Raw genomic sequence first — 13,160 nt, 5'->3', positions numbered from 1 at the left:
AGACAGACAGTCTGGATTACGTTCTACAGTTTCTCCTCTGTAATGGGAATCGAGAGCAGGCCCCCCCATGCCCAGCAGACAGACAGACAGTCTGGATCACGTTCTACAGTTTCTCCTCTGTAATGGGAATCGAGAGCAGGCCCCCCCATGCCCAGCAGACAGACAGACAGTCTGGATCACGTTCTACAGTTTCTCCTCTGTAATGGGAATCGAGAGCAGGCCCCCCCCATGCCCAGCAGACAGACAGACAGTCTGGATCACGTTCTACAGTTTCTCCTCTGTAATGGGAATCGAGAGCAGGCCCCCCCATGCCCAGCAGACAGACAGACAGTCTGGATCACGTTCTACAGTTTCTCCTCTGTAATGGGAATCGAGAGCAGGCCCCCCCCATGCCCAGCAGACAGACAGACAGTCTGGATCACGTTCTACAGTTTCTCCTCTGTAATGGGAATCGAGAGCAGGCCCCCCCATGCCCAGCAGACAGACAGACAGTCTGGATCACGTTCTACAGTTTCTCCTCTGTAATGGGAATCGAGAGCAGGCCCCCCCCATGCCCAGCAGACAGACAGACAGTCTGGATCACGTTCTACAGTTTCTCCTCTGTAATGGGAATCGAGAGCAGGCCCCCCCCATGCCCAGCAGACAGACAGACAGTCTGGATCACGTTCTACAGTTTCTCCTCTGTAATGGGAATCGAGAGCAGGCCCCCCCATGCCCAGCAGACAGACAGACAGTCTGGATCACGTTCTACAGTTTCTCCTCTGTAAGGAATCGAGAGCAGGCCCCCCCATGCCCAGCAGACAGACAGACAGTCTGGATCACGTTCTACAGTTTCTCCTCTGTAATGGGAATCGAGAGCAGGCCCCCCCATGCCCAGCAGACAGACAGACAGTCTGGATCACGTTCTACAGGGCACAGACGTCAGTTCAATGTCTAGTTTCGATTTACATTTGGTTGAGTTGTTAGGTAAAGTTAAAAAGAAAATGAAAGAAACAAGGGATTTAGGTTCAAATGTGGGTGTAAAAAAAATACTAAATTCCCTGACGTTGATGACTGTTTTCAAATCCAATCAGTGTTTCACGTTGATTTAACGCCATCACATTGAATCATTTTGTTGAAATGACATGGAAACAACGTTGATTCAACCAGTTTTTGCCCAGTGGGATCACTGGAGCACACACACACACCAATACAAACACGTGTAAAACACCCACACCCACCACACACACGTTAACAAGTTTCCCTCTTTCTGTCTCACAAGCTCACCAGATATACTATCACAGTCCCCAGACTCCTCATAAATACATACATACACACACAAAAACACACACACATAATGTACCAGCCAGGCCACCCCTGGTATAAGTCAGTATCCAACGTCCATTCATGTCTGAGGATGTGAAAACCTGCCACTAGGCGCAACTGTGAGCGCTGTTGTAGGCACTGCGGATGGGCGTAAGCATCTGCTTCTGATTCCAAAGGTTGCGAGTTCGACTCCAGCGATAGAAAGTTATTTTTAAGCCTGTCCCAAACCTTAACTCTTACCTTAACCATTCGGAGTTAATGCCTAACCTTAAGATTGCAAGAGTTAATGCCTGAACTTAACCTTAAACACCTTGAAATTTGACGCTTGAGAAGCATGGATGAATGTCTAATTGTGATGTGAGACTGTGAGAGCTAGTCCTGCATACATGCACACGCGCACGCACGCGCAGAGGGCCCGTTTCCTTTGGGGGAGAACATGGGGGTTGCAATTTATCAGTGGATTGTTCCCGAAAATGGGTCACACAGACATAGATGCAGCAGGCAGAACCATAAAGGCGCGCTGGGAGTCTACGCTGTGAGATGGTTGTCTGTACAGAGATGTGAACGTTGTGCCCGTATCTGTTGATGCATGTAATGCAGTAAGACATCACGTCTGCTTTCAAAACATGCACATATGTAGTATATATTGTAGCCGTGTATGGACACAGTATAGGGTTATGCTATCTTTAGACTTTCACCCACTGGCAAAAACAGAGTACCCATGATCTACAGACTGTATGTGAATGTACAAGGACTGTATGGACTCTATAGATACGCGTTCCTTACTGACTGTACCTAAACCCCATGCTGTGCGGTAGGTAGCCTACAATACCGCAACCTTAAACCCTACTGTGTAGCCCACAGTGCGCACAGAAGCCTCAGAAAAATACATTGAAACCAAGAAAACATTGGAGTCATTGTGTATGAAAAAAATAAAAACTACATATGACAATAAGCTTTATAAACAGCTTTATAAAACAGCTTTATAAAAATGTTGAAATAACACGTGGCTGTGAGGGATGCTGCCACGTATCTAAAAAAGGTTTTAAGTGGCAGACTCACAGCCCATTGACACACATAGTACAGTTCACCACAGCTCAGCAGCAGAAGCCCAATGCACACTGCACTAGACCTGCGTTCAGATACTAGAAAACCATGTCAAATACTTTTAGCGGTGCTTTATTGAGTTTGCCTGTACACAACGGAACCAATGACAAATGCCCAACAATGCAAACTCACCCACCTGGCACTCCAGGCAGGCTAAAGCAAACGCTCCAAGTATTTGAGATCGAAGTCTCCACTGCACTTAGTCTAACACTCACGTGTGTGTGCTTCACTGGTCCAGCATGCCCAACGTATTGTAAACCATTCACCCCGGTGAGCTGAAAAACATCTCATCACCATATATAGGCAACCCAGTGCATGATTCTTTTTATCAGTTTCAGCTCGTGCGGATGGAATGCTTGTTGTCTCTTTTTCCATTCTCATGTTTTCTTTTCTTTACCCCGTTCCTATCAGATACACGTGTAGTAAATGCATGCACACACACACGCACACACGCACGTGCGCGCACACACACACACACGCACACACACATACACACACGCACACACACACACACACACACACACACACACACGCACACACACACGCACACACACACACTCTTTCTCTCACTTTCTGTCTCACACACACACACACACACACACACACACCACACACACACACACACCAGATATTGCTTGCAGATTCTCCTGGGTCTCCACAGTGAAGTAATAACAGGCTCTAGTGGTACTCGCTACACCGACTATCAGTAGGTCCACAAAAAGTGAAATGGAAGCAAGCCTAAATACCTTACATTTAGTGATAATTCACTTAAAATGCGCTTTTTTTTTTGTTTGTTTTTTTGTACAAAGCAAAATTATCTAACACCATTGGCAGTTAATTTGGCTTATTTTAACCTAAAAAGAGGCTTAATACAAGTAATTTATCTTATTTCAAAATATTGTTCTAGATATTTTACCTTAATATGACGATTAAGGTCAAATATGTTGAAATAAGATAAATAATGTGCTTTTTGCAGTGCATATACAGGCTTCGTGTAACTATAGGATACATGAACTAGAGTAATAGCGTATACTCACCTGACACAACATTAACATCATCTCAGTTATATGTCCACATACAAAATATTGCTGCATTGTTCTGGAGTGAAGAGCCAGGGCGCCAGTTAGACAGAGGAGACTTCAAAGACTGGTAGAGTATGATTGAAAATGGCCAGGACAAAAGAAAAGCAACAATATTTATATTAACTGCTGAGGTACTGTTAAACACAGTACATGTCGTGGGACGGCAAACTGTTTGTGTGTGTGTGTGTGTGTGCTCACATGTGCGTGTGTGAGCGTACGTGCTTGAGTGTGTATAAAGAGGGCTGAAATTAAAGCACCGGCGGCTATAGTGAGGTAGGAAAGAGCAGAGTGGTGGGCGGGACTGTGATTGGGCAGAGTCGGGCCCTGCGTGGACAGACATCCTGAGGAAGAGCAGAGTGTGAGGAGCTGATAAGACCAGCGGAGGGAAAGGACTGTTTACGTTGTAACGGACGCCTTTGAGTCGCACTGCTCCTGAGACACACAGGCTAATGGAAACACTGAACTAAAGAGAGAGAGAGAAAGGGAGAGGGGGAGATGGAGAAAGAGAGAGAGAGTGGAAGGGGGACAGATAGAGAGATACCCTTGTTGACCCATGACTGACAGGCATTAGAACATGACACAAACACAAACTAGCCTTCTGTTGTCCTGCAAAATGGTTATCTTGTCTGTCTACCCCCTCCAGTACTGTCTGTCTACCCCCTCTAGTACTGTCTGTCTACCCCCCCAGTACTACTGTCTGTCTGTCTACCCCCTCTAGTACTGTCTGTCTACCCCCCCAGTACTACTTTCTGTCCATCTACCCCCTCCAGTACTGTCTGTCTACCCCCACCAGTACTGTCTATCTATCCCCTCCAGTACTACTGTCTGTCTACTCCCTCTAGTACTACTGTTGTCTAACTACCCCCTCCAGTACTACTGTTGTCTATCTACCCCCTTCAGTACTCTCTGTCTACCCCCTCCAGTACTACTGTCTGTCTACCCCCTCCAGTACTACTGTCTGTCTACCACCTCCAAGACTGTCTGTCTACCCCCTCCAGTACTGTCTGTCTACTCCCTCCAATACTACTGTATGTCTACACCCTCCAGTACTGTCTGTCTACCCCCTCCAGTACTGTCTGTCTACCCCCTCCAGTACTGTCTGCCTACAACCCTCCAGTACTGTCTGTCTTCCCCTCCAGTACTACTGTCTATCTACCCCCTCCAGTACTAGTGTCTGTCTACCCCCTCCAGTACTGTCTGTCTACTCCCTCCAATACTACTGTATGTCTACACCCTCCAGTACTGTCTGTCTACCCCCTCCAGTACTGTCTGTCTACCCCCTCCAGTACTGTCTGTCTACCCCCTCCAGTACTGTCTGTCTACCCCCTCCAGTACTACTGTTGTCTGTCTACCCCCTCTAGTACTACTGTTGTCTATCTACCCCCTCCAGTACTGTCTGTCTACTCCCTCTAGTACTACTGTTGTCTGTCTACCCCCTCCAGTACTGTCTGTCTACTCCCTCTAGTACTACTGTTGTCTATCTATCCCCTCCAGTACTGTCTGTCTACTCCCTCTAGTACTACTGTTCTCTGTCTACACCCTCTAATACTACTGTTGTCTGTCTACCCCCTCCAGTACTGTCTGTCTACCCCCTCCAGTACTACTGTTGTCTATCTACCCCCTCCAGTACTACTGTTGTCTATCTACCCCCTCCAGTACTGTCTGTCTACCCCCTCCAGTACTGTCTGTCTACCCCCTCCAGTACTGTCTATCTAGCCCCTCCAGTACTGTCTGTCTACCTGCTCCAGTACTGTCTGTCTAATCCCTCTAGTACTACTGTTGTCTGTCTATCCACTCCAGTACTGTCTGTCTACCCCTTCCAGTACTAGTGTCTGTCTACCCCCTCCAGTACTGTCTGTCTACCCCCTCCAGTACCCCTCCAGTACTGTCTGTCTACCCCCACCAGTACTGTCTGTCTACCCCCTCCAGTACTGTCTGTCTACCCCCTCCAGTACTACTGTCTGTCTACCCCCTCCAGTACTTCTGTCTGTCTACCCCCTCCAGTACTTCTGTCTGTCTACCCCCTCCAGTGTTTATGTTCAGTCCGTGTTTCTCCCGAGACTCCGGGACAATAATAATCATTTTCATCCTAAGGAATTCAAACTGTTCTCTCTCTCCTCCTGTGTCTGTCTTCAACATACTGTGCAGGCAGGAAGGGAAGCAGGGAAGCCCTCTAGTTAAAATGGAACAGAACAGTTATGACAGGAAACAGAGAGAGCTGGAAGGATTTTTTCTCTGTTCTTTTCAATCCCCTTTTCTCTTATGCACACGTCCTTGGTGTCATTCACTTTTTCTGTCGATTTTCCCACATTTAGTTCTCTCTCAATGCCTTTCTTATAAACAGAATGTAGGCCTGGATCTATTCACTTAATTTCTCACTCCCTCCCTTCCTCCATCTGTCCTCTGTCTGTTTCTCACACTCACTCGCTCTTTCATCCTGTTTCCTCCACAGCCCTTCTCCCATCCTACCAGTCTTCAGCAGTGTCAGTGTAGGGCATGTGTCTGATGACAAAGTGCTCCAGACAGCCATGATGCCATTGATTTAGTCAGCGTGGGTTGTTGCTTGGTGATTGTGGATCTCTGCTTTATTCTGCCCATCCATTTGTCTCTCTCTCTCTCGGTCTGTCTGTCTGGGGCTCATAGCTTTGGCTCTTGCAACGCCAGGATAGTGGGTTCGATTCCCAGGCCCAGCCATATGTCAAATGTATGAACACATGACTGTAAGTCACTTTGGATAAAAGTGTCTGCTGAAATTACATATATTATATTATTCTCTCTTTGGATCTCTCGCTCTCTCTCTCTCTCTGTCTCCCCACCCTCTCCCCCTCTGTTTCCTTCACTCTGTCTAGGCGGGAGACTAAACAGCCTCTGCTGTCGCTAATCGCAAAAGCCAGAAGTCAGAGTCATGGCCAGCAGACACACAGATCACTGGAGGAGGACAGTAAAGCCTGGGTAGAGGGCCTGTGGCATGTAGAATGTAGCTCAGCTCATTATCATATCAAGATGACTGTGTAACCTGAGGGGTACTGTTCACGTTCGTGAAGGGGCATCATGCTACAGTAGGTTCAAGCCCCTGACGAAAGCAGTTAACCTTGCCTCAGCAAATAATGAGCTCAACAAATGGGCCATTTTTCAGCCATACTCTACATTATTGTCAACATAATCAGGCATTCTAGACCTCTGTCTCCTGGCATGGGTTAGGAAAAGGAAGTTACTCGCTCTCGTGTGTGTGTGTGTGTGTGTGTGTGTGTGTGTGTGTGTGTGTGTGTGTGTGTGTGTGTGTGTGTTGTGTGTGTGTGTGTGTGTGTGTGTGTGTGTGTGTGTGTGTGTGTGTGTGTGTGTTGAAATATTTCCCAGGAATCTCTACTTACATAACCACTAAGAAAAATGTACAGCATAATGGATAGAGGAAGCAGGGATGTCGAGAAGGTTCATTTGGTTTCTGCTACTTACGATGCAATCCAATTATATAATAATGCTCGCTGCTCACGTTTTACAATTTGACAGAAATCTGTATCTGTCATGGTAGGATTAGTGTTGTGTCACAGGGCCATATGGTTTTACAGGCCAGATCTCACTGCCTTACTGCAGCAGAGTCTCTGCTGTTGTAGATTATAAGACGTGCTTACAGAACAACAAGAGCTGCCCTATCTGCCCAAAGGGAGTCCGAGCTGTGTTTGCGTAAGGTTTTTTTCACCAAAAAAACAACAACCGCCAGGACATACATCTTTGTCATGCACACCAACAGATGAAAAGCACCGCTTTTAAACTCTACCACATTGAGAAAGACTCGGGGGATTTGCCTAATTGCTGATAACAATGAAAATAGCTTTGTAAGTAAATAAACTGTTCGTCTTGGGAACGTTTGGGTAGTTTACTTTGGTACAAATCCAGCGCCTTCTAAACTAGAAGAATGTAACCTATTATCCGTTACTCCTATAGAGTTTGTCTGATTGCCTCTCTTGGCTCTCCCTTCACCTCTGGTTTGTAGAGGAGAGGAGAGTATCCCTGACTGTTTCTCAAGGCCTGAGACTGTCATGTGGACAAGATCTGGTCTGCAGACAGTCACTCTACTGGACGTCTGAATGACATACAGTGCCTTGCGAAAGTATTCGGCCCCCTTGAACTTTGCGACCTTTTGCCACATTTCAGGCTTCAAACATAAAGATATAAAACTGTATTTTTTTGTGAAGAATCAACAACAAGTGGGACACAATCATGAAGTGGAACGACATGTATTGGATATTTCAAACTTTTTTAACAAATCAAAAACTGAAAAATTGGGTGTGCAAAATTATTCAGCCCCCTTAAGTTAATACTTTGTAGCGCCACCTTTTTCTGCGATTACAGCTGTAAGTCACTTGGGGTATGTCTCTATCAGTTTTGCACATCAAGAGACTGAAATGTTTTCCCATTCCTCCTTGCAAAACAGCTCGAGCTCAGTGAGGTTGGATGGAGAGCATTTGTGAACAACAGTTTTCAGTTCTTTCCACAGATTCTCGATTGGATTCAGGTCTGGACTTTGACTTGGCCATTCTAACACCTGGATATGTTTATTTTTGAACCATTCCATTGTAGATTTTGCTTTATGTTTTGGATCATTGTCTTGTTGGAAGACAAATCTCCATCCCAGTCTCAGGTCTTTTGCAGACTCCATCAGGTTTTCTTCCAGAATGGTCCTGTATTTGGCTCCATCCATCTTCCCATCAATTTTAACCATCTTCCCTGTCCCTGCTGAAGAAAAGCAGGCCCAAACCATGATGCTGCCACCACCATGTTTGACAGTGGGAATGGTGTGTTCAGCTGTGTTGCTTTTACGCCAAACATAACGTTTTGCATTGTTGCCAAAAAGTTCAATTTTGGTTTCATCTGACCAGAGCACCTTCTTCCACATGTTTGGTGTGTCTCCCAGGTGGCTTGTGGCAAACTTTAAACAACACTTTTTATGGATATCTTTAAGAAATGGCTTTCTTCTTGCCACTCTTCCATAAAGGCCAGATTTGTGCAATATACGACTGATTGTTGTCCTATGGACAGAGTCTCCCACCTCAGCTGTAGATCTCTGCAGTTCATCCAGAGTGATCATGGGCCTCTTGGCTGCATCTCTGATCAGTCTTCTCCTTGTATGAGCTGAAAGTTTAGAGGGACGGCCAGGTCTTGGTAGATTTGCAGTGGTCTGATACTCCTTCCATTTCAATATTATCGCTTGCACAGTGCTCCTTGGGATGTTTAAAGCTTGGGAAATCTTTTTGTATCCAAATCCGGCTTTAAACTTCTTCACAACAGTATCTCGGACCTGCCTGGTGTGTTCCTTGTTCTTCATGATGCTCTCTGCGCTTTTAACGGACCTCTGAGACTATCACAGTGCAGGTGCATTTATACGGAGACTTGTTACACACAGGTGGATTGTATTTATCATCATTAGTCATTTAGGTCAACATTGGATCATTCAGAGATCCTCACTGAACTTCTGGAGAGAGTTTGCTGCACTGAAAGTAAAGGGGCTGAATAATTTTGCACGCCCAATTTTTCAGTTTTTGATTTGTTAAAAAAGTTTGAAATATCCAATAAATGTCGTTCCACTTCATGATTGTGTCCCACTTGTTGTTGATTCTTCACAAAAAAATACAGTTTTACATCTTCATGTTTGAAGCCTGAAATGTGGCAAAAGGTCGCAAAGTTCAAGGGGGCTGAATACTTTTGCAAGGCACTGTATTCCCCAGCGCCCGACTCTCCTACCCCCTCTAGCCACTCCTGCCTCTCTACCCTACCTCACCAGCCACTACTCCTGCCTCTCCGTGCCTCTCATCCTACATGGATTTGTAGTCAGGCCCCTGATCCACTCCCTTAGGGAGTGCGCTAAGCATAGCGAAACACAAAGCGCATCACAGGATATTGGATAGGCGTGAAGAATGGGGCCGGGCGAGCTGGGAAGATAAAGTTGCCCACCACAGTCTGTTGTTTATGTGTGATGTATTCCACAGGGTCACACAGAGAGAAGTGGGAGGCTGAACATGCCCCTCGACACAAAGAGGAAAGGAGGAGTGGGGGAGGAAAAAAGGGGAGAGAAGACTCAATCTAAGGAAAGGAAAAGAGCACAATAGAGGAGAGAGGAAAGGAGCAAAGAATGAAAAAGAGGAGGGGAGAAAACAGAAGAGGAAAAGGGGGTAGAATAATAAGAGAAATAGAAGGAGGAGAGAAGTTGGACCATCCCCTATGGGCTTGTATGAGTCATTCATAATCACATTCACTAGGAGTAGGGTGGTTTGGCTCCCCTAGATGATGGTCCGTCAGTTAGTCAGCTACGTTCTGAGAACCATATGTTTGTATGTGGTTGTCCTATGGTTATTTTGCATACAACCTTATCACAACTTTCTGGGAATGGTGCAGGATAGTTGCTTCCCACTGGGCACAAACTGGTTGAATCACATTGTTTCCATGTCATTTCAATTAAATTGCGTTGATTTGAAGTCTGTGCCCAGTAGGTTGGCTTTGGAACATTCTTAGTACAAAATGTTTTTCTTTGTATTTTATTATTTTAACAGAACGCCCATTAACATTGATGGGACTCTAGTGGAGCGAGTCGAGAGTTTCAAGTTCCTTGGTGTCCAAATCACCAACAAACTATCATGGTCCAAACATACCAAGACAGAGGCCATGACAAAACCTTTTCCCCCTCAAGAGACTGAAAAGATTTGGCATGGGCCCGCAGATCCTCAAAAGGTTCTACAGCTGCACCATTGAAAGGATCCTTATCGGGTTGCATCACCGCCTGGTATGGCAACTGCTCGGCATCTGACCGTAAGGCGCTACAGAGGGTAGTGCGAACGTCCCATTACATCACTGGGGCCAAGCTTCCTGCCAGGACCCAGGACCTATTTAATAGGCGGTGTCAGAGGAAAGCCCATAAAATTGTCAGAGACTCCAGGACCCCAAGTTATAGACTGTTTTCTCTGCTACTGCATGGCAAGCGGTACCGAAGCACCAAGTCTAGGACCAAAAGGCTCCTCAACAGCTTCTACTCCCAAGCCATTAGACTGCTGAACAATTCATAAAAATCACCACACGGACAATTTACATTGACATACCCCACCGCTCTTGTACATTGCTGCGACTCGCTTTTTGTTTGTTACCTTGTGAGCACAGGTTACAGTAAATTAGAAGGTTTGCAGCCAAGGGGTGGAGAGCATCTGTAAAGCCTACAGGGGAGCGAACATGTATAGAAAACACACATAGTTGCCAAAGCTACAAAATGAGATCTAAAAATAACTAGGTAAGATAGTAAAGTGAGAGAGCGGTGTGGAGCCTTTCTCGCTTTCCTTCCACAAATAACTCGACAGAACGGTCTTTGCTCCGGTGACAGTATTAGTTTTGCCGAGGTGATCACCACTAACACGACAGCCACTTACAGCTGCCACTGAGAAACAAGGGAAGACTGAAGTACTAACACTAATTGCTATTTGCCTCTCAGAGGTGAAGAGCACATCTCCCTGTACTAATTGCTGATTGCCAAGGAGCGGAGAAACCACTCCACCTCCAAAACAGCCACCAAAACATGTGTCATGACTGACCACGAAAATCCAAATAGGTCAGATCACGTGTGCAATGAATAACTTCAATCAGACCCCCATTCACCTGAAGGTAGAAGATCCAGACCTGTGCTCTCAAAATTCATCAAAGCAATGTGCATTTTCCCGCTGAAACTCTAACACTTTCAAAAGCGAATACTGGAACGATATTTCGAACGTAGAACGTGGGTAATGGTCAGAGGCAATCTATAGAACACTAATGTCATTTTGTTTGTTATTTTGTGATGTCATTAAAAATGTTATTAACAGAAACACTTTCATAATTTTTCATATTACATGCTCAACTCATAGTATGAAAACCTTAGCTATGTTAGTGTGTGTACTTTCCAAGTTACAGTATTTCCTTAAGGAAGGGATGCGATTTGAGAAGCTATAAGAGATAATTGTTTTCCATAACTTTGCACAGTGAGTAATCACCGCCCCAAAGTGAGGTCAGGGAGCGTGCCAGCCATCCGGAACCGCCCCTTTTGAGCAAAAGGTATAAATCATGGGTTACGAATTAACACATGGAACCAGAAAAAGTGTGAAGTGGCAGCTACATGTTTAAAGTGGTTTGAACTTTGAATCTCAATCCAAGGTGGAGACGATAAAATCACCTCCCGGACGATCACTGGTACGGCAAATTAGCTGTCTTTCAAAGTAAGGTGGCTTTGAAAGCGAATTTAAGTAGGACCATCCTGTTGCTCTGCTCAAAGCATCGTATTTTGCTACTCTTATCACCCCACTGGGGAACCATCAATATGACTGGCTAGCCTATCTTCAAAGAAGCATCTTCAAGAGCGAATGGAAGAAAAATAAACTATGTAGTTCTGTTCAGGACTACACAACAAGTCACCTGATACCAGACAATGACGAAGAAGGACAACAGTAGAAGAATTGTTGTAACCATTTCGGACAATCAGAGCCTTACACCCGTGCCGCGAAAAGGCCCAACCCCCTTTCCAAGGCTGCCCCTTCACCGAGAGATCCCCAGCGAACCCAGGCATTTCACGTAAATCCATTCACGATTTCTTGCTCAAACGGGCGGAGGTATATGGAGTATATGGTTATTGTAGGTGAGAGTAATTTCTGAAAGTGGCAATGTTGTGTCCCTGTTCCTATCGCTCCCTCTCCATCTCTTCTTTAACAAGCATCCATGTTGTTGTCATTCCTCTAGGGACATGCTTTCAGCGTATCACGTGTCCTGTCAATAACCGGTGCAGTGTGTGTGTGTTTATCCTGTGTTCCCATTTAATTAGTTAGTAAATAAACAATTAAACCAATTTGTGTAGTACTGAATCATAAGTAAGGCTCTGGTTGTCTCAGATGCAAGGAGGTTACGACTGTTCAGAATGATGATATGATACGAGGTTATGATTAATAAGTTGACTGTTTATAGATGTGATAGGTAAATACCTTTTAGAGTTTAAGATGGTAACTCTTTAAAGAACCGCTCTCGTGGTTCCCCAGATCCTAGAGTTAAGTGTTGCATGATTAATTTAATAAAACAATTACACATAGTTAGTTGATTCAATAAATAACAGTCTTCAGATTCATGTCAAAGTCAAGTCACGACACAAGTCACAAATTGCCCTGCCCCTTGAGCCTGTTTTATGTGTCAACAATCAGCTGCAAGTTATGAGCAGTCAGAAGTTCACACACCAAGTAGGTTTCTGGAAAGACAGGCAGCTCTTAAAGTAGATGGCCCTAGCTGGCAAAAATACTATTAGACAGTCAAAACTAAAGACAAAAAATATACTTATCACTCCTGGAGATATCAGGAGACCTCTAGCTATAGAATGATGCTAGCTTGCCAACTGTACTGCTGCTAAGAGAAATTTAATCAGCTAGTTAACTTCATATTAGCTTGTTATCTTGATGTGGGCCTACTTATCATTGTAAATGAAAAACTCGTGCTCCAAATGCATTTGTAGATAACAGCAATGGAAGGCAGTGAAAGGATTTTATGCTCCAGCTGTCAGAAAAGGGAGTAGGTGTACTAGTTAGATGGGGAAGGTTGTGGGATGACATTATGCAAATATTCTCCAGTTTTAGTCCCTAGAGAGAAACACTATGAAGAGAGACAGACATAATAGTC

General features: G+C 45.0%; 1 protein-coding gene across 4 annotated transcripts in view; it reads right to left on the bottom strand.

Annotated features, from left to right (window-relative positions):
* The window catches only part of kank4 (KN motif and ankyrin repeat domains 4), a 95,976-nt gene that overhangs the window by 35,510 nt on the left and 47,306 nt on the right, over window positions 1-13,160 (bottom strand). The window contains exon 1 of one of the 4 annotated variants that reach the window (XM_090232037.1): window positions 3,450-3,704. The exons of the other annotated variants lie outside the window; for them this stretch is intronic. The gene's annotated coding sequence lies outside the window, so the exon portion shown is untranslated. Of the gene's footprint in view, window positions 1-3,449; window positions 3,705-13,160 lie in introns of those variants that run through there. 4 annotated transcript variants of the gene reach the window in all.

Source organism: Oncorhynchus mykiss, chromosome 4 (assembly GCF_057628025.1).
Source record: "Oncorhynchus mykiss isolate SJ-2025 chromosome 4, ASM5762802v1, whole genome shotgun sequence".
Taxonomy (NCBI): Eukaryota; Metazoa; Chordata; class Actinopteri; order Salmoniformes; family Salmonidae; genus Oncorhynchus; species Oncorhynchus mykiss.
This window is presented reverse-complemented; position numbering and strand designations above follow the sequence as displayed.